The sequence below is a fragment of the Anabrus simplex genome, chromosome 2 (genome assembly GCF_040414725.1).
Source record: "Anabrus simplex isolate iqAnaSimp1 chromosome 2, ASM4041472v1, whole genome shotgun sequence".
Taxonomy (NCBI): Eukaryota; Metazoa; Arthropoda; class Insecta; order Orthoptera; family Tettigoniidae; genus Anabrus; species Anabrus simplex.
The window spans coordinates 1197530911-1197558688 of record NC_090266.1 but is presented as its reverse complement, the minus strand read 5'-3'; the positions used below and the strand labels follow the sequence as shown (position 1 = coordinate 1197558688).

At 39.4% G+C, this 27778-nt stretch overlaps 1 protein-coding gene across 2 annotated transcripts in view; it reads right to left on the bottom strand.

Moving 5' to 3' along the window:
• The window catches only part of LOC136864791 (coiled-coil domain-containing protein 177), a 274593-nt gene that overhangs the window by 76834 nt on the left and 169981 nt on the right, over nt 1–27778 (bottom strand). The gene's annotated exons all lie outside the window — the stretch shown is intronic.

Below are 27778 nucleotides of genomic sequence, written 5' to 3'. Positions count from 1 at the left end.
TGTTATTGTAATGGATAATGCACCATATCACTGTAAGCTTGTTGAGCATCAACCAACAACAAAATGGAGGAAGGATCAATTAGTGGTAATTATACTTCATTGAATATTTCCTTTTACTGAATGATGTTTAATGATGTTACAGAAATTAATTTTTATTTTTCCTTTAATTTACAGTCATGGTTAAGGCAGAATGGAGTTTCTCCACCAGAAAATGCTACAAAAGATGAGCTGCAAAGGTTGTGTAATATGAATCGAAGTCACTTAAAGAGGTACAGAAGCACGTAAACATAAGTTTAGATAATGTTGTTTACACTCATGTATTTGACTTTCATGTATGCATAACAATATTTCTCTGTTTCTTTAAAACCAGGTACATTGTTGACGAGATGCTGCACAGTGAAGGCCATACTGTCTTACGACTTCCTCCTTACCACTCATTTTTCAATGCCATCGAATTAGTATGGTCTGTGGCAAAACAGTATTATAACAAAACAGTGGCTTCAAGACCTGGTCACGGATTGGACAGAGCTACAGCTGCGTGGAAGGAATCTCTTGATCAGGTAGGCCAAGTGGAAATGTTATTTATTGGATATAGGCAAGTGGAGTTTATAATATACTTGTTAGGTTGTGATACTTCAATATATCTTATAGGTGACAGCAGAGATGTGGAGAAATGAAGTGAAACACACTGAGAAGAAGATTGTCGAGTTCTACAATAATGAGGTGAGAGGTCTTCCTGAAGTGGAGGAACTAGTCATTCATCATGGAAGCAGTGAATCAGAAGAAGAAGAAGAAGAAGAAGAAGAAGAAGAAGAAGAAGAAGAAGAAGAAGAAGAAGAGAAGCCGAGGAGTTAGCTGTACCATTGTAAGAGCCATTCCATGAGATTAAGAATGTTATAACTTTGCTGGGAAATAATACATTTCTGATTGCCCCGTCCTTTCAGATATAACAAAGTTACATTTCAAAATTGTGGGAATTGTGTATCTACAAGTTACAGGGCGGTATAGATGTGCAGGTGGGGATCAGTGTCCAATCGGAGTGAAATTATATAGAACTGCTGTGGCGCAATGTGAGGAGGAGCGGGCGAGGGGGGGGGGGGGAGAGGGAGACAGCACTCGGTCACCAATACACGATGTAAACATTGTACTCCTGTTAAAATACTGACATAACTCAAATTTTATACACTATCTAATGGTTTTCCACAGTTCTCTGAAAGTCACAACTCACATATACTGTATATATAGAGAGAGAATTACATATAAAAATACCTGTGTCCACAATAAGTAGCCCACATATTAAATATAAATCAATTTGCTTTACGTCGCACCAACACAGATAGGTCTTATGGCGACAAAGAGGATAGAAGAGATAGGAAAGGGCTAGAAGTGGGAAGGAAGCGGCCGTGGTCTTAATTAAGGTACAGCACAAGCATGTGTCTGGTGTAAAAATGGGAAACCACCGAAAACCAATTTAACGGCTGCCGATGTTAGGATTTGAACCCACCATTCCCCGAATGCAAGCTCATAGCTACGCGACCCTAAACGCACGGCCAACTAACTCGGTCATCTTTGAAAATGTATTTTTCTATCAGCAGAGGCTTTTTTAAAATCGTCATATTTTGTATAGGCTACAGGAGATGTACAGTAGCCCACTGGTTTTCTGATTAAACAACATTTATTTAAGCTACTGTCCACGTACACCGGTAACCTCGTGATTCGATTATTGAAGTATTGTGCAACGATGCGACATACAAACTAAGAGAATACCGAGTGGTTCTTCCAAATATAAAACAGACAATTTCGAGTGGTCATGAGCATGACTCATAGTCATAGAGTAGGCTAAATAATAATGTTATTGGCTTTATGTCCCACTATCAACTTTTAGGGTTTTTTTGAGACGTCGAGGTGCTGGAATTTAGTCCTGCAGGAGCTCTTTTATGTGTCAGTAAATCTACTGACACGAGGCTGAGCACCTTCAAATACCACCGCACTGAGCTCGGCCCTGCCAAGTTGGGTTCAGAAGGCCAGCGCCTCGACCGTCTGAGCCACTCAGCCAGGCATGGAGGCTAGAGAGCTGAGTTTAAGTAATTGTCGAACGTCAACTGGTTATAAAGATACTGATTGATTAAACTAATACAGTAATTAGAATAACCTAATTGCCTACCTACTTACAACCTAGGTACTTTGGAATTGTGTTCTATCTTTTTAACACTGCAAATAAATCCATGTATTGTTTAAAACTCCCTGTAAGAAGAGGACAGTGAATGCGAGTAGGTATTATTTTCAAATGAGCTGAGCTGGAGAGTCCATTATAGCATACGATTTTTTCAGTGTACCATGACTCTGTATGTATTGCTTCAGAGGAAGTTCGGCTCCCCGTCAATGTCCAGTGTACCGATAATGAACCGTGTGTGTGTTGTGTCTCACTGATCCGTGACTGCGTACGATTCTTTCAGTGTGCCATGATTCACTGTGTCTCGCTGCAGCGGAAGCTCGGCTCCCCGCCAGTGTCCAGTGTGCCGATAAGGAGCCGTGTGTGTCGTGTGGCTCACTGAGCCGTGATTGTGCATGATGTGTGTGCCGTGAGCTTGCCGTTCCTGTGAATCGATTCACTCGGACACTTGAATGAATCGATACACTGCTTCGAATCATGCACTCAGTAGCCTACACTAGTACAGGTACATAGTACATTACCATTAAGATAGATAGCATTGCAAAGTAATTCGTCTTGACCATAATAATAATAATAATAATAATAATAATAATAATAATAATAATAATAATAATAATAATAATCATATGGCCTCAGCTACCGTGTGCAGACATTTCAAGTTGACGCCATCTGGCTGTCTGCTCGTCAATTTTGACGTTCCGTTATACTCTAGGGCCACTAGATGGCTGACCGAGTAAACCGAAACTCTCTTGGGCGTGTGTGGCTGAGATTTAATTAATTTTATCGGGTAAACACCAAATGTGTCACCAGAGACTTTTACCTGCCGACATCGTACGACATGAAGTGTCGAATGGTCTTTTTTCTGCCCTTCAAAAATCCGACTACCTCTGCCGGGTTTGAACCCGCTATCTTGGGATTCGGAGGCCGTCACTCTACCACTGATCCACAGAGGCAGCTGTCTTTACCATGAAATACATCGTCGTCGTACATGACTGAATTACTGTCAATATATCTTAGAGAAACTGTAATGTACATGAAACGAAATTGAGTTTAATTTCCACGATACATTCTTCCTATATAAAGGAGACCATGTAGCTTATCCACCTTCATTTCAGCCACATAAATATTCAGCAAAAATTGCAAAATCACATTAAAGGACAAATACAATTTTTTAAGTAGAAATAGTCTGGAACATAGATTAGTGAGGTTGGACATCCCGCCCATCATCATTCAGGAGTCGCTGTTGAACATACTGTACTTGTCAAAACTAGTAAGTTTCTATTTTACACAATAATAGTGAAATGTTGATGAAGACGACATACACCCAGCCCCCGTGCCAGAGAAATTAACCAACGGTGGTTCAAATTCCCCACCCTGTCTGGAATCAAACCCACACCCTGTGACCAAAGGCCAGCACGCTAACCATTTAGCCATGGGGCCAGACAATAATAGTGAAAAAGCATGTTCACTGCAGCTATTGTTGACTGGATATTTCTTCTCTTTAAAGAACAGTGAGTACCACGAATTAATATCCTGTTTTGTTATTTCCTGTAAACTTTGTATGTACGGTTTGGTTCGCCAGTTCCTAGAGTATCTACTGAATGAAAACTTTGTAGACCAATGGATTCAGTTTTATGTTTATTGGCTTCAGTCGTCACGACAGTGCTTTCAATGATAACAGTCGCTCAATTACAAATCCTGTCGAACCTAACCTAACCCTGCGACAATCAGTGGTTTTCGATGGATCACTACCTAACCGGTCATTATAATTTGTTTTCGGTGGATCACAACCAAACCTGTCCCTATCAGTGGTTTTCGGAAGAATACAGTGGTTTTGTCACAAGCCAATACAGACTCTTGAATCAATGTGTGAAAATGGGAAAGTGTAGAAAACCCTCTTCAGGAATGCCAATCTCGAAGTCCATAGTCTTTTTAGCGTTGTCACACAGCTGAAATTCACTTTAGAGGTAATTGTAAAAAAGTCATATATAGGCTCTACAGATACATAGTACATTATCAATTCCATCTAGATTGCTATGAGACGCACACTGCATAGCGGTTTCGCTCTATAGATAAATCATATTATAGTGAAAAAAATTTGTTATAAAAACATCTGTCTGGCATGAAGGTCCAGAAGGAAAATACTTTCATTGGAATTCTTATTTGTGTGTTCACCACCTTAGTAGGTTTAAATAAACCTTATAAATACTTTGTAAGACCCATTCTCGAATATGGATCTGCATGTTGGGATGCGTACAGGATGGGTTTAATAAATTCCCTAGAGAAAGTTCAAAGAAGAGCGATGCGTTTCGTAATTGGGAATAGAAGGAATACCATTAATTGGGAAAGTCTTGAATCTAGAAGAACTAGAGCTCGCCTGTGTGGTCTTTATAAGAGCTATACGGGAAGGGCTGCTTGGAGTTGTATTAGGAATAGGTTAGAACCTCCCTCATACTTATCGAGAAATTATCATAAGCATAAAATTAGGGCCAGAAACCAGCATACGGATGTGGGCAAGTTTTCCTTCGTCAACAGGACCATAAGGGATTGGAATAAATTACCTGCGGCAGTCTTTGATAGATTCCCTTCTGGTATCAAGTCATTTAAGAAGACCATTTGTGTAAAATGAAAAGTAAAAGTTGTAAATTACGGGCACTGAATTTGCGATTTTCTGCTTGGTTTCGATTGTGAAACTAGGAGGCTTTTTCTTGTGGTATTCTCTTTCCAGGGAAGTGCTTGCTGTACTCATGTTTTTGTAATTGCTGTTCTTGGTTAATTAACAATGTTTTTAACTTTATTTTATTATCACTTGTAACGTTAAGCTAGTAGTAAGCTCAATCTATAGTTTTGTAAGCCATAGTGGCAAGTATTAGAAATAATTAAATTGTGTATGAAACTGTACATCATGCAGGATTTAGAATGACCAGTAGTATTTCTTGTAATATTTTTTTCCATGGAATTCCTTTTTGTACTTGAGTTGTTGTAGTTGTTGGGTAGTATGATTTAACTTTATTATCACTTGTAGTGTTAAGCTAGTAGTAAGTTCAATCTATAGTATTGTAATTTGTAGTGTTAAATACTGGAAATACTTAAGTTGTGTGTGAATATGTATATAATGACAATGGATTTAGAAAGTTAAATTAGTAGTATTTCTTGCTTGTTGTAATGTTGTTGTTGTAGGGTAATTACGGTTTAACTTCACTTTATTATCACTTATAATGTTAAGCTAGTAGTAAGGTCAACCTATAATATTGTAAGCCATATTGTTAAGCACTGTAAATACTTAAGTTGTGTGTGAATTTGTATATGATGTTGCTCGATTTAGAATATTAAACTAGCAGTAATTCTTGTTATATTTTCCTTCCATATATCTGCTTCTTGTACTCTTGTTGTTTGTTTGTTTGTTTGTTTGTTTGTTTGTTTGTTTGTTGTAGTTGGGTAATTATGTTAACTTTATTATCACATTACTGTAAGTGACCGTTGCCACCGGGATATTTCCCATTTGCAATTTATTAATAATTTATTAATAATTTATTAATAATTTATTAATAATAATAATAATAATAATAATAATAATAATAATAATAATAATAATAATAATAATAATAATAATAATAATAATGAGTGACAGGGGTTTAACGTAATTTGGAAGGAATGTTTTGCGTATGATAAATGAGTACCAGGTTAACTATTGGGGGCAAAGGTGGTCATGCGTAGAGCTAACCACTCCACCCCACCCCACCAAGTGCCAACGTCATGGATAGTGGAAGCCTTCACCTTCCACCCTTCCAATGGCTTTCATGGTTTGTACGCAGATGACTTTGCTTTTTGCTTTTTAAATATTAGTATTCATGTTTATTATGTTTGTTTATTCATACCCCTGCTTTGTAATTCAGTGACCATGGTATGGCTCTAAATGTTGTAAATTATATTTATACTTACTTGTATTTATTTCCTTTTTCCTTATTGCACACGTTTGTTGTTGTTATTATTATTATTATTATTACTACTACATATCGCTTAACATGTAAATAAACTAATATTTATTGCAGTAAATAATGCTTATCTCTTCGGATTCATTTCTTCGTTGCATATTCGTTTTGCTATGACAACATGACTTCTTTATGATATAAATAAATATAAAATAAAAGTATTTCTTCCCAAACATATTTGTTATACGTGCACCAATCAGAGAACCAACTAGGGAAGTACCTCTTACTAAGGTGCATAATGTTTTTGCATACATGTATAATTGAAGAATTGAAGATCCACATACAGGTAAGTGGGTCGCCCATGTGGTAGGCCTATTACGCGTCATATGAAACTGAGTGAACTGGCTGTGCAGTTTGATCACATTGCTGTGAGCTTGGTTTCAGGAGATGGTGATGGATTTGAACCCCACAGTCGGCAGGTCTGAAGTTTTTCTTTTTTTGCCCGTCATTTTCATTTCAGGCTAGTGCTGTGTCTGTACGCTTATTTACATTTTAAATCCTAGCCCTCTTTCCTATCCAATTCTTGCCTCACAACCTGTCTTCATGTGATTTAAGCCAATATATATGTAAAAATCTGGTAATGTTGTTTGACTCATAGTGCTCCTGTACATTGGTTTCCGTAATGTTGACAGCTTGAGATACACCAACTTGTAAGCTGAAAATATGTTTAAAATGCCAAATGCCGAAAACCGTAAAAGTTCTTAGTGGGATGTAAAGCTGTTAGCATTATTATTAAAAGGAAGGACATATGTCTTATGTGGTAAGTCCTTGAACTTGCAGAAATCGCAATGAATTATACAATCTCTATTCCCTCCCCCCTTCCTTTAAGAATGCAGTTATAGTAATGCATACATCAGAATAAAGGCAGGAAATGTTTAAAATTAATTTAATTGAGTGAAGGAGAGAATGTATGACTAGCTCAGGTTGGCGGATTCGAGTTCGGCGGTATTTGAAAGTGCTCAAATACGCCAGCCTCATGTCTAGATCTACTGGTACATAAAGAACTCTTGCGGGACGAAATACTGGCACCTCTGTGTATGTGAAAACGATAGAAGTAGATAGTAGAACTAATATTCAATTCTGCAGTGAGCTTGAAAGCTGACCTAATTTTCGTTCACGTAGCTTGGCACATTAGTATTCCTATATGTTTCCTGATAACCGTGAAGATATAACCAGCCTGCAGGCTGAAAATATGCCCAGTCTCTCTCCTTACTGGTTACCGGTATTGAAGAGAGAAGGAAATATTCGCGCAAAAGAAAGGGAAGTCATTGGATGTCTGGAACTTTCGAAAATCACACTGCAAAGACTTATTAGACAAATTGCATCGTTTAACACGTCCCTCTTTTCAAGAATATGGTTATAGTATGCCTACTGTATAACAAAATAAAGACAGATATATGTAACATTAATTTGAGTGAGAAAGGGTGTTTATTTCCTTAATTTCTCATTGAGCGTGGAAACCGACTTAATTATGAATATCTTGATTTATTTCATCTTAACTTTTATCATTTACTAGGGTAGGGAAACATTCATTATCGGTGTTTACATTGAGGTTAGTTTGTTATGGTTATGTCTGGTGATTTTAATATGTAACCAGGCAGGTTGGCAGCAGTGATCAGCCATTACAAAAAAGAGAAAAGAAGAGCATCGGGCGGCGATATTTACTTTCTGGGGTATTTCGTTACGTGGTGATTACTATATACTGATTTTTTGTCTCAAAGTATTTTTGTCTTTTGAGAAGGAAGTGTATGCTTCGTACCCGGTCTCTAAGACCATGCACGACTAATTAAGGGTTAAGAAACACATTTACTGTAGAATTAGGAGATAGCCTAGCACCAGGGTATTGAAATTTTTTCAGGAAGAATATTTTCAGTGAAATATGAATGACTGCTCACTCCACCACTCTATATATATATTATATATAGTTATTTTAGACTCTGCTTTACATCGCACCGACACACACAGGTCTGCATTGTCTTACAGAACAGTAGCACAGTGGGTAAAAGCCTTCAATGAGGGACCAAAATGTGGCAGACATGCATCAGCCAGGTCGTCCTACCGTCGGTGAAGAAGTGCAAAAGAAGAAGAAGCCGCGTTACTGGACACTGATCGATTTGTGACCTGGACCGAGACACTGGATTAGCGACTGTGACTGTGCTTAACATTCTGAAGGAACGCCTGGGCATGAGAAAAACTGCATCATGATGAGTTACACGTGATTTGATGGACCGCTATGAGCATGAAGGAGAGGCTTTCTTACGCTGTATCATTACGCTGGATGGGACATGGGCCACATCGTCCGAGCCACAACTGAAACACCAATCGAACAAATGGCATCAATATAGATCACAACGAAGATCACAAGTTTGTCAGAACCCCAGCAACATCAAAGTTATGGTTATTGCCATGTATGACTGATGGTTATCCTAACACATTACGTTCTTCCATAGCAGACCTTCAGTGCGCAGTATTACTGTTCATTTTTGGAACACAACCTGCGACCAGCTTTGAGAAAGAAGTGGTGACACTTAATGCAGAATCCAGCCATCATTTTGCACGACAACGCTCAACCGCAAACAGCGCAAGTTGTGGCTGATTTGTTTAGTTGATGGTGTTCGGAACTGCTGTTCCATCGACCATACTTCCCAGACTTAAGTCCTTGTGACTTTGACTTGATCTCTAAGATTCGCTTCATAACTGTTCCAGAGATTCATCAGGCAGTAGACCGCTCTGTTCAAACTATCAACATAACAGGCGCTGCTAAAGGTATCCTAAGACTTCCACATTGCTGGCAATGAGTTCCACACAATGCTGGTGACTGCTTTGAAGGACAATAAAACTTGGGAACATGCATCTCTTTTTTATCAATTGTAATTAAATAGTTGCTACTATTAAAGTTCCAACCCTCATATTATCACTATTGTTATTATTATTAACTCTTCACTCTTTGGACCTCTTTTCAACCACTTTTTGCCAGTTCTTCTTAATTCTTTTGGTAGATCATTAACCACACGCACCCAGGTCTTGAACTTACTTCTTTATTGAACTGGTGCTTTACAGCCACCAGTCAGATCCTCCTTCACGGCAAGTTTCCTGAACGACATTCTGGTATTAGGCATTCGAGAGAGGTGATCGAGAAACATACGACGGTGCTTCCTCATAACAAGGGAGAGCTTCTCCAATTTTGGAATACAGCTCTGCCTCAGGCTATATTCATCCTCAGAATATGAACATGTGCCGATTATACCTTGTAGGAATTTCCTCTATCTTATTTGGATTCTCTCTATCTCACCGTGGTGAGTGTGGGTCAAGCACTTGGCAACACATAGCGCTTCAAGACCTGTGTTGTGATGGTATTTGGTCTACCATTACATTGACCAGGACTGACAGAAGGATTTACAGAGGTGAAAAGCTGTTTCCATATGCCTAGCCCAATTATTCAAGGCTTCTTTTTCTGGTGCACGAAAGGCAATTGTCTCTCTAAGATATTTAATATTAATGTATTATTATTATTTCCTACCCTTCCTAAACTCTAAAATGATGCAAACTTCTAAACACGTCAGAATCCCGGAAGGACTTCACACTGAAAAACTTGAAAAATTCACATAAAAGAGAACTGACTCAGTTTAGCAGCATCCACATTAAGGTGACACATGTGCAAAGAAGATCAAGAAAACAGAAAGGAATCAACATATCAGGTAGAAGGTTGCCTTCTTTGCCTTGTATTATCAATGCCAACCACCAAGAATTCCCATGGTTGGCAGCATCAGATGAGATGTCCTGAAGGTCACAGGGACAATGCACGTTAAGAACTTATCAGCTTCCAGTGGATGGATTTCTCCAAGTAAGTTTCCTTTCTTATTTGATTTATGTCTCACCGACACAGACAAGTCCTATGATGAAAATTAGAGAGTGAGTGTGATTCCGACTGAGGTTGGTGGCAATTGAGGTCTGTGTCATCGGTTTACAGCAGACTCAAAAACTCCTCAAAAAAATTCTGATTTACCAACGTTAGAATAAATTTAGTGTTTGGCCGGTCCAGTCCAGTATGGTAATAGAGTAGACCATACAGCCAGCGACTCTGCGCCCGAATGTCAGGCAGCGAGAAATAACTCGACCTCCTCAGAGGACCAACAGCTTCGGGTGGATGAATTCTCTTAGGTGGGATGATGGTCCCCTCAGTGTAGGAAATGGCACTGGAACCCATCAAGCAGTGTCTGTCTGCAGGTTACAGGAGGCTGCAGAAGGCGTCTGTACCCCATGCTGGGAGCGGCCTCTTCACCACTGACAGCAGCTACAAATTGCCCTTGGGAGTGGCAAATCCATTGCATTAAAAGCCTAAAATGAGAGCAAATAAGTAGATTTGGAAAATGTTAGGGTGTTCCTGAAGGCGATGTGCAATTCTTCAGGTACTTGGGGGAGCTATGAGAAGCGGGCGACCATTATCACATGATTCGGGACAGTGAACATTCTAACCCTGACAGACACGACCGAAGAGCTGACAGAGTTCACGAAAGAAAAGGACATAGCCATTGTTGGTCTTAGGGCCTGTACTACGACAGCCAGATAAAAGTGCGGTATAAATTTATTTGGCAGTTTGGACATTTATCTGGAAGTTCGGTTGGAAACACGTACTACGACTTTCGTTTATGTGCAATCTGGGAGAATATTCTCGAGGTTAGCTATGCCGAAGTTGTAGAGGCAGTTAAACGCTCTTATCTGGGACTTTGCTCCTATCGGGGACGCTACTGTAAAGAATCAAGATGGCTACACATCAAGATGAATCTACATCTGCATGATGCTGTATGAAATTAAGTTGTTACAATGTAATCTATGTATATATTTATAAAGTATGTTATGCTTCCTGTCCAGCTATCACAGAATTATTTAAAGATTTCCCAAGCTAGCAAGTTGTTACTCCTGACTATATGAGTTGCACACAAGCAGTTGCCAGCAAGCTTCATGGATAGCTGTGGTCGTTAGGGCAACATCGTTTGCTGCTATGCAGTTTTCCGTGGGTTCGAGTCCCAATTGTCTAACACTTTTTTTACCTTCTAAATGTTAGTCGGTAGGGTACTATAGGTGATAGTATATTTTCCTAATCATTAAAGTGCGTGTCAAAAGCGTGGGTTCTATTCCAAATCTATCCGCGACGCACATATGGAGTAAAGGTATACACGATGTTGTTCATAGCGATTCGTCCGTCGAATGAGGATGTTAAGGAGGTTATATTCCTTTGACTTCATAACTTGCTACTAAAGTATTTACACTAATGTGAGATAAATGCTTGCCAGTTAATATTCTCACATTGTATTGAAAAGAAAGGAACTACTTATTCAATGAGCAAACAATAAATTGAATTAATAATAAAATTAATGATCCTACGCTGCATCAGTGGCATTAATTACGAATATAAACTTTACTTTCGCTGTAACGCGCATCCTCGTAAATAGTACTAGACAAAAAATGATACATAACCTGAATCTTAACTTTGGCGTCCAGGTTTCATTTTCAGTATTTATTTTCTATAACAGTTTCAGTTTCGTTATACAGTTAATTTTAACATTCCTTCGTTTGTGTATATTTCCGTCCTAATTCTGTTTTTGACCTGAACTTCCACATTATAGCTTAATAAGATTCTGATATTGGATTCTAGTAATACGATTTCAAAAGGAATACAGCTAAACAAACGAAAACACCAGCGAACACATATACCACCGCGCTAAATATCACTATATTTTCAGTAACCTTATTACCAACCCAATAAAAATGTTACTACATCTTCCGCATTACAATACCGCTGTTAAAATTCGTTGGTAGTACGCAAGTAAATATTTAACTTCTAGTTTGCAAAACTGCAGCCTACGTATCTGGCTGTTTACCTGACAGTCGTAGTACAGGCCCTTAGTGAACAAAATGGAGAGGAAGAGGAGAAATAAAACTGAAGGAAGGGTATAGGTTGTTTTACAGTCGAGGACAGAATGCAGTAAATGATGTAGGAATGATCACTAGAAAAGATGTCCTGAAATATGTGGAGGAGGTGAAGAAGATCAATAATAAAATGAACAAAGCAAGGATACAGTTTGAGACAGTAACACAAGATCTATTCCAAGTATATGCTCCACAAACTGGAAATAAAGAAAAGAATATAGAACAATTCCTTGAAGAAGTGGAAAAATACAGGAAAGCATGAACAATAAAAATGACAAGTATGTTATGAAAGCAGTTTTTATAATTCAATCATGAATTGATAGATAATTATACTTTATATTATTTTGGTAGATTTAGAAAACGGTTCATTACAATTTAGTAGTTTAAACTAACAAAAGACTGTTTATTTACGAGTTGAACTCAAATCACGAAGAAAATTTAACGTTGCTTCAACCAGAAATGCAGAATGCAGTAAATGATGTAGGAATGATCATTAGAAAAGATGTTCTGGAATATGTCGACGGGGTGAAGAAGGTCAATGATAAAATGAACAAAGAAGCAAGGATACAGTTTGAGACAGGAACACAAGAACTGTTCCAATTATATGCTCCACAAACTGGAAATAAGAGAATATAGAACAATTCCTTGAAGAATGCAGAATTTAAAATATTTATTTAGCAATTTTATGTTTACCATAAGAACTGTGGATCAACGTTCATCCAGGACAAATTGGGCTGAATATTTGTTTATGGGAAGGGAGTTAGGGATTGGAATAACGTACCAAGGGAGATGTTTAATAAATTTCCAGTTTCTCTGCAATCATTTTAAAAAAGGCTAGAAAAACAACAGACAGGGAATCTGCCACCTAGGCAACTGCCCTAAATACAGTTCAGTAGCGATACCGATACATAAAAGACAATGAAGTAAATATAATGGGATATCTGAATGCACAAGTTGGAAGAGAGAGACTGGGAAGGAGAGATTCTGGGGCCATTTGGATATGGCAACAAGAATCAAGAAGGGGATACTTTAATGGACTTTTGCCAGGGGAACTATTTAATAATAGCAAAAACACATTTCAGGAAAAGAAAAAAAGTAGTCCGTTGATTATGGGTATGGATGGGGAGAAAGAACAAAATTGTTGATTGATTACAAATGAGTGGAAATAGGACATCGGAAAGATCTTACAGCTCTTACAGCTATGCCTGAGGAAGCCTTTGGGCTGACCAAACAGCAGTGATTGCCGGGCTGAGTGGCTCAGACGGTTAAGACGCTGGCCTTCTAACCCCAACTTGGCAGGTTCGATCCTGGCTCAGTCCGGTGGTATTTAAAGGTGCTCAAATACGCCAGCCCCGTGTCGGTAGATTTACTGGCACGTAAAAGAACTCCTGCGGGACTAAATTCCGGCACCTCGGCGTCTCTGAAGACCTTAAAATGTAGTTAGTGGGACGTAAATCAAATAACATTATTATTGTTATTATTATTAGTATTATTATTATTATTATTATTATTATTATTATTATTATTATTATTATTATTATTATTATTATTATTAACTGCAGTGATAGCAAAGTTGAAAGTAGGCAAGGTCACAAAACTGAAAGATAAAAGAGAAGGAAAGATTAGGGTCTGGAGATTAAAGGAAAGGAAGGTTTAGGAAAAGTTTAGGACAGAATTAGAAAAACATAATGTGGACAGATATTAGCCATGTTGGACAGGAATGGAATAATTTTAAGAGTGCTTTTGTAAGGTGTGTGGAGAAAACATGTGGCAGAACATCATGGAAGGTAAGAAAGAAAGACATCATGGTGGAAAGACAGAGTGAAACATCAAGTAGAGGAAAAGAAGAAAACTTTGAAGGAATGGAAAACAAACTGAGGAGAGTAGAGCCATATACATGAAAGGAAAAAAGTTTGCAAAAAGCAGTAGCTGAAAAAAGTTGAGAAACATTCATTGAGGAAGTAAAGGAAGATTAGAACTGCGAGAAAAAATTATTATTTGGAATTGTAAGACACTGTAGGAAGGAAGCAGTGAACACAGGGTTTGTTAAGAATGAAGGAGTAATACTGGAAAAAAAATTAACAGATGGAAAGAATATTTCAGTAAACTGATGAACGTGAGAAACCAGGGATGGATAAGGTGTTGAGACAGCAGGAATAGAAGAAGTAAGAGAGAAGGAATCAAACATAAATGACAGAGGTGAAATGGGCAGTTAAAGAGGGAAGATAGGAAAAGCTGTGGGAATAGATGAAGTAGCCACAGAAATGATCAAGGCTGCAGGACCAGCAGGACTCCACTGGACTGGTAGAACACTCAAGTGTGTATGGAGAGTGAAAAAAAGTGCCCAAGGATTGGGAAAAGTGGGTTATACTACCAATATTCAAGAAAGGAGATAAGAAGATGTGCGGTAACGATCGAAGGATCACCATTATCTCCCATGTTGCCAAGATAATGGAAAAGATATTGGGAAGAAGAATTAGAGAAAAGATGGAAAGTCAGTAACAAGAGGAACAATTTGGATTCAGAAGTGGAAGGTCAACAGTGGTACCCATTTTCAATCTGAGACAGATCATGGTCAAGAGTTGAGAGTATGGGAAGGATAGTAATGACTTTTATAGACTTACAAAAGGCATAAGACAGCATCCCTAGAACGAAAGTTTGGGAAAGCATTACACACCAGGGGAATAAGTAAACTCTTTCAAGATTAAAATTATGAAACACAGTTCATTCATGTAGAATTTAACCACTAAAAATATATATTTGTATTGAAAAGGTGGACACAATAATTTTAATCTTGAAAGAGTTTACTTATTGTATCTTCAATACGGAACAAAATGAGATTAGTTACTTGTAACACACGGGAATGGCAAGGAACTAATAACAATGATATAAGCAATATAAACAATAACTGTTACAGCTGTGTGAAGACAACAGTGGGTATATCGGAATGGTTGGGAATTGAAAATAGGCTAAAACAAGGGTGTGTGCTGTCACCTTTACTGTTCATAATTGTCATGGATGACATTGTAAAGGCAGCAAGAGAAGATTATAGAGGGGAAAGAATGAATGTAATGATGTTTGCAGATGATGATGATGTGATCTGGGGAAAAGGTGAAAAGGAGATACAACAATAGCTCTACGTACTAAGTAGAAGGATTGAACAATGTGGGTTGAGGATCAACGTGGAGAAGGGCAAGACAATGGTGATGAGTAGAGGTAGGCAAAAACGGAAAAGAGCTGTCAGAATTGGAGACAAGGAACTCGAAATAATAGACCACTTCAAATAATTGGGAAGTGAACTGACAGAAAATGGAAAACTGGATATGGAAATAGTAGGAGGATACAACTTGGGAGTGCCTTTTACCACCAGGTATGGAGATTAGTATGAAATAAAGATGTACCAATGAAGCCTAAAGAAGTAATGTACAAGGGACATTAGTCACCTATAATGGTATATGCAGCAGAAACCAAGAAAATGACTCGGAGAGATGAGAGTAGAGTAAAGGCAGCTGAAATTAAATTCCTGAGGAGTATAAGATAGAGTGAGAAATGAAGACATATGAAAAGAGCTAAATGTGCAAAAACTAAATCACAATAGGGGCTGCCTGGTCGAGGCGGTAAAGGCATACTCGGTTCGCCCGGAAGGACGTGGGTTCGTATCCCCGTCAGGAAGTCGTAAAATTTAAGAAATGAGATTTCCACTTCCAGAGGTGTACATGGCCCCGAGATTCACTCAGCCTACACCAAAAATGAGTACCAGGTTAATTCCTGGGGGCAAAGGCAGCCGGGCGTAGAGCTAACCACTCTACCCCATCAAGTGCCGAGGTTACGAATAGTGGAAGCCTTTACCTTCCACCCCTCCCAGGACCTTCATGGCCTGTACGGAGATGACTTTGCTTTGCTTTTGCTTTTTAATACAGTAGAGTCTCGTTAATCCAAACTAATTGGGACCGAAGTCTGTTCGGATTACGAAATTTTCGGATGAACCGGAAAATATTTTCTAATGATAATGTTATTGTTTTTACGTCCCGCTAAGTACTTTTATAGTTTCCGGAGGCGCACAGGTGCCGGGATTTTCTCCTGCAGGATTTCTTTTACGTGCCAGTAAATCTACGTACACGAGGCTGACGTATTTGAGCACCTTCAAATACCACCGGACTGAGCCAGGATCGAACCTGCCGAGTTGGGTTGAGAAGGCGAGCGCCTCAGCCGTCTGATTAAAATAGTTTCTACTATACAGTACAGTACATACTGTAATCTGAAATGTCCATTCTTTAGCAGTTACATTAATAAAATACTGTATAAAATTACAGTAGGGTAGTTAAGAACCCGTAGAGGAGAAAACGACAAATAAAATGACATTAGCGAGTGGATTGAAGCCAACTGTCATCAATTACAAAGAGACCAAGAAATTGTAGCTGTGGTGGAGAAAGAATCTGGAGTTGATGAGGAACAGAGTAATGACGAAGAAGACCACAATGAACAACTAGTGTCACATTCAGATGCCGCGGCCGCCTTAGAAATTGCCGTATGCTACGTCGAGCAACACTCCGCTGCTACGCCCACTGATTGTGATGTTTATAAGACCCTGGTTTAACACTGCATTTTCGAGTAGGTTCCAATCACTACGGCAAAAGAAACTAACAGACTTTGTAAAGATAAACGACCAGTGATTGATGGTTTATGATGTGTAATTATGTTTACATTAAGATATTCTAGTAAAATATGACTAATAAAATGCAAGTAATACAAGTAAATCTTCATTCTATAATATGTTCTTTCATTTCAATAAGGAGACTCTTAAAAAATTTAATATATTCAGTTTGGATTAACCGGACTTTCGGATTAACGGGACTCTAGTGTATATTGTTCCAGTAAATAGCCCGCACTAGCTGATAGTTTACGTGAGAGCATGAAATTAATAATTCGGGGCTTACAACGCAGAAAGCTAGTACACGGTAAGAGAGCGAGGTCCTATCTACAAGACTTCTAAGTTCTTTTTAAAACTTGAATTTACTCACTGTTGGTAAAAAGGAATTTATATCACCTCTATACATTTCTGATCATCTTCTGGGTTGGTCCTCCAGGTGTCATCCAACTAGGGAGCCTCGATTCCATGCAGTCTGCTCACCACCACATTACCACGTTCCTACGACGATCTAAAAGGTCTAGAAGAACTTAATAGGTTTTATTCATTTATGATTTGAAAATTATTCTATTTTTAAAGTTTTTACTAAATGACATATTAAGTATAAGTGAACAGTTTAGACACAAAGATATATTTTAATGATTTCAAGATTTATGTATAATTTGTTTTGTTGATGATTGTATTATACAATGTATCAAGTCCAAGGATTTAATTTGACATTTTGGCACCGCTGAGAGTAGTAGCTCTCGAAACATGTACAGTAGATAATTATAAAATATGTGAAGTATTGACGAGGCGGGAAACTGTTTCATAAAAATTGAATCTCTGGCAATACGGTACTGGGAATCAAACTCAGACTCCCGAGAACGGCAGCTAATTGTGCTAACCATTATGCTGGCGCACATTCTTATCTATCAATAATGTATTTTAGTGTACCATTTGCCACCGAGGTAGACACCTCATTTGCAAATAAAGAGATTTTGATTTGATTTGATTTGAAAACACAGACATAAACTTATATACATGACTGATGCATGCTTGCAATGTGCGAGCCGGACACAAAACTATTCACCTATTTGTGTGACGTCATCAGAGCTGCAGTAGGCCTATAATATGGAGGCGGACATTTCTTAAGTATGAAACACAGATGTACCGCATGACTTCGACACGTGTTTTCATTGCATGGGTCGTATGAACGAACCAATAACAAATTTGTGTGATGTCATTAGAGCTGCAGTAAAACTTGTACCCGCTTCGAAACAGAATCATTGTTCTTCTCTAACGAACAACGTTGGGGGATCTTGTATGCGAGACTTAATTTGTTCATTTTCTTTGACTCAAAAAGCCAGGGGGGTTTTAATACAGGAGTAAATACAGTAACTAATTTCGAGAGAAGCTATAGGAGAGTTCATCTGTCACACGAATACTGAAGGACACGGAGTTTATTTGTGTGGTTCAGACACTGCTATTAGCACATAAAAATCACAATGAAGTAATAATTTAATAATAACTGTTTGTTAGTTGGCATTCTATGCACCACTATTCAAATTTTAACACTGTAGAATAGGATAGTTATGTCCATGAATATTTTGAGACACTTGATAATTTATAGCATTTTGTAGAACAGGGCAATTATATGCACCTAGTTGTGATGAAGTGAATATTTTAAACACTTGGCAATTAAAACAAGTTTAACACAGTTCCCCTTACATGGAGTGAAATACGCAAAGTTCACTGACTAACTTGAAATATTAATAAGTCCTAACGCTTCACTCAGAACAATTTGTACAACTCAAGACATCTGATGGTGCAGATTCTAAGTGTCACTAAAAATTTCCAAGTTTTCATTCACACGATGTTATAAGTATTACCGTAGTCAAATATTTTAAAAGACTTGCACAAATTCTAAGTTCTCCTCTAGACACGAGATTTGTAAGTTCCATTTGTACTCTCGGAACACAACATTCACTTTTAACAAAGATTCTGGCAGAGTTTCAGCATTTCGAGCAGTATCGGCATAATATGGTGAGCTTGACGAGCTACATGCTCCTGACTGGCTGTCTCTCTATACAATTTCTTGCACTGACGTCACCCACTGGTACGATTACATTATCGTGGATTATCTCCAGATTCCCTGGATGGATTTTGCTCAAACTTGTACGCGGAGACGTTTATGTTATAACGCTCACAATGACATATCTCTCATGTCACTGGGTTCATTAAAAAAGAGGTTTTAGATTTTTTCAATATGGAAGGTTCTGGACGGTGTGATGTAATTTCTCCTTGACTGCAGTCAGTGCTAAGAGTTGCTTGGCAGCAGTTTGGAGCAGACTGCCTAACTAGCCCCTGCCAGACTTGTTACAAACACTGCTGAGACGAGCTGAAGTATTACTAATTCAAACTTTGCATAACACTCGAGAAATACAGTAGAAGTCCGCTACAGCGAGTACCGGACATAACGAGATCTGAGTTATGTCAGCTTTTATTTGTCCCTTCAACATTCCTATATTAAACTGTGTATTATCCTTCGGTTACAGAGCCCTATCACTGACGCATCCATTATTACGAGCGATTAAGCACGCGCGATTTTTCCGTTACTGATATTTATGCACCCAGCCATTATATAGCATGCGATCGATCATGTTTGGTATAGTTTCCTCGCTATATCCACTAGCGAGCCCTCTCGTCGACATTCAAAGGCGATGTTGGAGTCGATTAGTAATACCCGTCGACTGCTGCTCTCTAAAAGAATACTCTAAATGAAAGAGGATAACACATTTTCGTAATAAATGCGTAAATAACGTGGCCGATAACATTTGTTAACTCGTTAGAAATAAAGGCTGAAGTAAACGATCGTTTAATTTTAATGTTATATACTGAAATTAAGTAAGAATGCGATACACCTCAAGACATGGCCGAGTACATCACTGATTTCAGAGGATAGTTTATATTTCATCGTGTCTAGTTAAATTTCAGAAAAACTATTTCCATGTAAATTTGTAGCAAAGGAGGTTATAATTTCTCTACATGCGCTTGAAATAGGTTTTCATGATACATATATGGTTAGGTTAGGTGATGCTGTGAGAAGAAAACTGAAACGTTTGCCACAGAGGCCTCTGGAGTGATACTATAATCTTTTTCAGAATGAAATTAAACCCAAACCTTCACGTAATATCGGATTTCGAAAGATAACAAACGAGTAAGCCGTAGTGTGGATATTATCCACGAAAAAGCAAGTTTTGAATAAACTGATTGTCGTGTCATACTGATTTCAATGTGTGTGGGGTTTTCCCCAACTTTTAAGAAAAGTTGGATATAATGACTATCCGCTATAGCGAGTAAATTTTTCGCCATTATGAATTCTCATTATAAAGGAATTCTACTGTACTGATGTTTTCACAATGATGCACACTAAATGCTGTCAACTTGTGTACACGGATTTATTCACAATTATTTACAAATTGAATGCACATAACCCTAATCACTGTATCACAAACAAAACATTTCACTCCGAGAACATCAACAAAGCCGCCATTCTAACAACTGCCTATCACTTCAACATGGAGACTGCACCCACTGCATGTCAACTACCAGCTCTACTAAGTCAATTCACATACTTCAAACATTCATTAGCACAACGCACGTCTGGTCTGAACAACTCCTGTTAAACCATGGCACTTACTAAACAATAACTCATCTCTACCACCAAGACCACCTCTTTATACAGGGTTATTCTAAATGACTGTCGGGGTTTCGTGAATTTCTTTTGAAAACGCGGAAAATGTACCATTTTCATTGTTGCAGTAACGGTTAGACAAACTCTCCAAGTTTTGTTTTGCATCAACTGTAGTACATAAGTTACCACCAGATGGCAGTATTAGCAGTGTTTAACAAAATGGCGGTTAGCGATAAGGAGAAAGCTTTTTGTACTCTTGAATTTCATCAACACCGATCCGTTACCAGAGTCCAGCGCTATTTTCGGACAAAATACGGGAAGGAGCCTCCTTCCGACAACTCTATTCGCAGATGGTACGCACATTTTGTGGATACAGGTTGTTTGTGCAAAGGGAAAAGCAGTGGACGTCCGGCTGTGTCAGAAGCGGATGTGAATCGGATTATCTATCTCCATAGTCCTAAGAAATCAACTACGAGATGTAGCAGGGAACTGCAAGTTCCTCACACCACAGTATGGCGTGTTACGAAGGCGCCTAAAGGTAAAGGCATACTGCCTACAATTGCGTCAAGCTCTAACAGCTAATGACAAAGCCCTATGTTTCAACTTTAGCATGGCATTGCAGGAACAGATTGAAGAAGATGATGGTTTTCTTGACAGAGTAGTTTTCAGTGACGAAGCTACTTTTCATGTAAGTGGAAAGGTAAACAAAACGTTCGCATTTGGGGGTGCAACAAACCCCCACTGTTATGTGGAACATGTGCGAGACTCTCCTAAGGTGAATGTGTTCTGTGCCATTTCAAACACGATGGTCTATAGCCTGTTCTTCTTCAATGAGCAGACAGTAACAGGGCTGACTTACCTGGACATGCTCACAGAATGGCTGTTACCCCAGTTGAGTGACGACAGGGATGATTACGTGCTGCAACAGGATGGTGCACCACCTCATTTCCACAGGGAGATTAGAGCATTTTTAAACCAAGAACTTCCACAACGATGGATGGGACGCGGAACGGAAGGTGATCTAATGCTCTTACCCTTTCCATCACATTCACCAGATCTTACGCCATGCGATTTCTTCCTGTGGGGATATGTTAAAGATCGGGTAATTTTTTCTCCTCTACCAGTGGATATTTAAGAAGTGAAGCAGCGCATCCAAGCCGCCTTCGAAAGCATCACCGCTGCCATGTTGACCCGTGTGTGGGAAGAGATAGACTATCGAGTAGATGTGTGTGTAGAGTGACACGAGGCGCACATATCGAGCATTTGTAATGTATGTCAAAAAAACTTTACGAGTTACAGTACACAATAAAACAAGATTCATATTCCTACGTCAATTGCACTGTGAGTTATGAATTTTTGTAACCCCGACAATCATTTAGAATAACCCTGTATATGTGCCTGGCCAGGCTTCTAGAGAGACACATTTTCTCGTAAACTAGAGTGTTTAAGGCCCAGACATAAAGTACAGAATATTCTACCGAGTTTGCGTCTACCCAATACCATTCTGGATGTTACAGTGTGTTTCACAATTCTGTAGTGGATTACATATCATTAATACAGGTAATAATAAATGGATGTACATCACAAGGAATAATAATAATAATAATAATAATAATAATAATAATAATAATAATAATAATAATAATAATAATAATAATAATAATAATAATAATAATAATTCGAGCTCGATACTTGCATTATTTACCCATGGGTTAGAGAATATTGTTTTCAAGTTATACCAGTTTATCACACTTGCATCACAATATACACAGGTTTTCTGCGATGCTGGTAGATAAAGCTAGGAAGAGGAATGGTGACCATAATGTTAATTAGCCCCTAACTGGGTACTAAATTCTCCACGTTTAACCTGCCCTGGTACTTTTCCCCCCATTTTGTGATATTTAAATATTTCATGCATAAATGTGTACACAGCTAGTTTAAAGTTATATGATGGTGATTATTATACTTCAATAATGGGTTACTAACATTGTCGGACTCGTTGACTGAATGGTCAGCATACTGGCCTTCGGTTCAGAGGGTCCCGGGTTCGATTCCTGGCCAAGTCGGGGATTTTAATCGCTTCTGACTAATTCTTCTGGCTTGGGGACTGGGTGTATGTGTCCATCCCAACACTCTCCTCTTCACATTCAGATAACATACCACACTACCCACCACCACAGAAACACGCAATAGTGATTACATCCAACCATATAGCATTACATAAGGAAGGGCATCCGGCTGTAAAACCGAGCCAAATCCACATGTGCGACTAAGTTCGCACCCGCAAGCCCACAGGTGTGGGAAAAAGCGGTAGAAAAGACGAATGGGTTACTAACATTGTTTACATTGTTATGTATCCAAATGATTACAGGATTTGTAGATTGTTATCTGTGTGATATACGCAGAAACAAGGTGTTACACACAAAGCCTTATCACAGTCAGGACACCAGTACGATGTTTCTTTCCTCTTCCCTTTAGACCAACACAAAACGCATATCCTGAGATGTTTTTTTCCTTGAAGCTATGATGGGAATATCTTCCGGGAAGCAGCGGCTGAGGCGATGAAATGGATTGTAGGTTCGCCCACTCCTCCAGACAATAACAGTATCTCTCCTAATGTCAATTGGAAATAGAGTCTGAAGTTTCCAGCCTTATTTCTTGTAATGTACATAGATATTTAGGCAAACTATGTCAATCAAGCATCAGAACATCTTTTGGTAATACTTCTTGAGATGTTCTAGAGTACTTTTGTAGCTGTGCAGTTGACTGCCAGTCTTATCCAACCCCTTCCAAACACTGGTTTCTCAATAACTCCCTTTCTTGAGTTTATCTTCTCCAAGGAATCACCACGGAAAGTGCTTGCAAGATTCACATCACGCTTATCTTTCCTTTTCATAATCATCAGTTTCTTTCGATAGCCTGAAACTCTTTTGCCCTTCTGAATTTTGCCTTCTTCACTAAGTTTGGGAACTCCTTTCAGTTAGTCCTCATTGTCTCTACATCAGTGCAGGGGACAAGGATAAAGAACGTGTTAAGCGAAAAACCATACTAATGAATATACGAGTAAAAACTATCCAACGGGTATAGGGAAACACTAAATACGAATATTTCCGACATGAGAGCATTTTACGTTGTGTATCTAAGGGTCCAGTGAAAACTATAGGCCTATCTACCATGTCTAAAGATGACAGGAAAGCATAAAAAGGTGTGAAAAACACGAGAGAACAAATATGAAAACCTTTTCCGATGGGGATTATAAAATAAAAAGTACACTGAAAGGTATGGAAAATCTCAAACAAATATGAAAACATGCACAGGGGCCAACAGAAATATCGAAGTATTATTGCAGACCACACTCTTTCTAAAACAAATGTTAGTAGAATTCTTTTATTTCGGAGCAGTGAGTTATTTAACATTATTTTCTGGTCACACTCATAGACAATGAATTGAAGGTTACATTTGACCATGTGCAACTGCGATCTGCGAGGAAATTTTGGCCACCGTTTTATATCGAACGAAACTTCGACCACCTTGAGTGATCAAGTCTAAACTCGAAAGTGCGAGTTTCAACAGTCGCAACCTCTGTACGCTTCTGTCAGTCCACTTTGAGAGATTATTATTAAGGAATTTCACAATATTTTCCGTATCCATAACTGGGCCATCACAAGACAAATATGCACCACGCTAGTCAATTCCACATGACTATGTTCGTAATCCAGATATAGATTACCGTATTACGCGGTAAATATTAACCACACTTCACTGTACCACTCAACACAAAATACAACCTTCTGAATGAAATGTGAAATAGAAGCACAAACAGGCTCTCTCTGCACTTCAGCGATCTCGCTCTTAACCGGCAAGCAAAACTGAACATTCCTGATGCTAACGACTTTCTCCCCGAAAGTACAAATTATCCTTTGAAGTTCAGGAAGGCCTTTTCCCGTAATCATGCAGCTGAGGCAACAGCTCTTACCCGAGTTGGAAATCAAGTTTCTTTCACGAGGGATATCAAACACAGTATCATTTTAAGGTCTAGGAAAAATGTGATTGTACTACCGGTAATAGCAAAAATTTGGGATGTGATAAGTGAGGTATTTTTATATAGATTTAACACGATGAGTATCGGGATTTCAAATTTATGACATGCTAAGTGGCGAAAACATGTTAATGAGGAACACACTAACAAGGTTTCACTTTATATCCAGAACTGCACTGACAATTTGTAGAGTTTCATGCCAAGTCTCCTATGTTTTGAGGGTATGAACTGTACCCAACATAGTTATCCCCTCCAGAGGAAGGATTCATTTTCACGAACATTTTGTTCAGGAATATAGATAGAGGAAAACTTGTTTAGGAGATGGTTGAAGATTGGCTGTATTTTGTAGAGCTTCCTGTTGTGTACTGTACCAGGAAGGCCTAGGTCCTGGCACATACACTGACTGACAGAGCAAATGCAACACCAAGAAGGAGTGGTCAGAACTTTATGCCAATTGCAGGGTAGACTGACGTCACTGAGGTATGCTCATGATGTGAAATGCGCCGCTGTGCTGCGCACGTAGCGAACGATAAATGGGACACGGCGTTGGCGAATGGCCCACTTCGTACCGTGATTTCTCAGCCGACAGTCATTGTAGAACATGTTGTCGTGTGCCACAGGACACGTGTATAGCTAAGAATGCCAGGCCGCCGTCAACGGAGGCATTTCCAGCAGACAGACGACTTTACGAGGGGTATGGTGATCGGGCTGAGAAGGGCAGGTTGGTCGCTTCGTCAAATCGCAGCCGATACCCATAGGGATGTGTCCACGGTGCAGCGCCTGTGGCGAAGATGGTTGGCGCAGGGACATGTGGCACGTGCGAGGGGTCCAGGCGCAGCCCGAGTGACGTCAGCACGCGAGGATCGGCGCATCCGCCGCCACGTCAACCGCCATTCTTCAGCATGTGCAAGACACCCTGGCTGTTCCAATATCGACCAGAACAATTTCCCGTCGATTGGTTGAAGGAGGCCTGCACTCCCGGCGCCCGCTCAGAAGACTACCATTGACTCCACAGCATAGACGTGCACGCCTGGCATGGTGCCGGGCTAGAGCGACTTGGATGAGGGAATGGCGGAACGTCGTGTTCTCCGATGAGTCACGCTTCTGTTCTGTCAGTGATAGTCACCGCAGACGAGTGTGGCGTCGGCGTGGAGAAAGGTCAAATCCGGCAGTAACTGTGGAGCGCCCTACCGCTAGACAACGCGGCATCATGGTTTGGGGCGCTATTGCGTATGATTCCACGTCACCTCTAGTGCGTATTCAAGGCACGTTAAATGCCCACCGCTATGTGCAGCATGTGCTGCGGCCGGTGGCACTCCCGATCCTTCAGGGGCTGCCCAATGCTCTGTTTCAGCAGGATAATGCCCGCCCACACACTGCTCGCATCTCCCAACAGGCTCTACGAGGTGTACAGATGCTTCCGTGGCCAGCGTACTCTCCGGATCTCTCACCAATCGAACACGTGTGGGATCTCATTGGACGCCGTTTGCAAACTCTGCCCCAGCCTCGTACGGACGACCAACTGTGGCAAATGGTTGACAGAGAATGAAGAACCATCCCTCAGGACACCATCCGCACTCTTATTGACTCTGTACCTCGACGTGTTTCTGCGTGCATCGCTGCTCGCGGTGGTCCTACATCCTACTGAGTCGATGCCGTGCGCATTGTGTAACCTGCATATCGGTTTGAAATAAACATCAATTATTCGTCCGTGCTGTGTCTGTTTTTTCCCCAACTTTCATCCCTTTCGAACCACTCCTCCTTGGTGTTGCATTTGCTCTGTCAGTCAGTGTATAAATTAAAAACTTTATTTCCAGCATACAATTCCATTCCGATACATGAGCAGCGGTGTGAAAGGATGTTCTAGTACCTACCACACTTCACGAGCAAGTCAAACAAGGTCAAGTGACGTCACCGCCGCTTACTGCTTTCCTCCCCTACAGATTTTTCTAGACTTTTTTCATTAACTTTTTAACGCCTGGACTGATTAAAATGAGACTAACACTAAATTATGGCTAACATTATGGAAGTAATGCCCTGCAAATTTCAAGTCAATCCATCCAGTAGTTTTCAAAATATAACGATTTAAAGTTTGGGAAGAATGAACACCCCTCCGTCAACTGATTCATATCGCCTCCCACCTAGCATGTATGTATATGCCACTGGGTCAAGGCCAGAGAGAGAGCAGTCTGACCCGTGTGGCGAGTACAGTCTGTCAGTGGGGTCTCTTCATTGAAGAAAGTATGCTCCGTCGCGATTCGCGAGGACATGGTTATGGCTATGATCGAACGCCGTTGAACTAGTACCGTACGTGAAGTTCCAATATGCCACGATGACGGTTAAATTCTAGAAGTTTCCGTAATATAACATTTGTGAAATTATTGACTGAATAAGACCATAATTCGGAGTGAGAATTCAAGTTACTGATATTTTACGGACTGGTACACTTTACTAATTTCGTGTAATTGTGGACTATGACGATATCTTAAATTATCGTGTGTGGCAAAACGGAAATCATAATTTACAACAATTGATTTTGACAAATATTGATGATAGATTTGAGTTCTACAGTAAGATTGCAGGGTGATCTATCTTTTGATATTATTAATAAATTTTATAGAAAAAGATATAACCATCTATTATTCGCCCTGCGATTCTATCCTTCTCTGTATCGGCTCCAAAAACACCGTACACTACCTGAGATCCTTCTCATGCCCAAAACCCACTATCATTTCCTGGTACAGTATCAAACTTGGAATTATCTGCAAAGTGAAGGAATTTCAGAAGCAGGTGGAATCGCTTTACAGACATAATTTTGGAGAAATACGGAGTAGCTATACTTCCATGTTTTGTGAAGTAGAGGCAGTTTTCTGGTTTGTGAACAACATCCTGTAGAAGATAAAGTCTAAGCAGAGTTTTTATTTCAGCAATACTTGTTCCTGTTCACCTTCGTGCATAGGATCATGGTTTTAGGTTAGGGTTAGCGGCTAACTGGCTACTGTACAAGTTATAGCCTGTTCAGCTTGTAACTGAAATATGTCTACATCTACAAACATGGTGAAGTATTCTTCGACACTATATACATCCCTAAAGCCTGTATTTATCGTATTTACCCGTGTAAAAATGAACTGTGATCTTGGAGCACAATTCACAATGAACTGAGGCAGCTGAGTCACATTCTGAACATTGTCCACATCACTTGGTTTTGTCTGGTACCACTTCACTTTCACTTTCATCACTTTCACTGTCCTCTTCAGTATGTATCCACACACCATCATCTGATAAAGAAAATACTTCATCATCACAAGCCACATCTAAA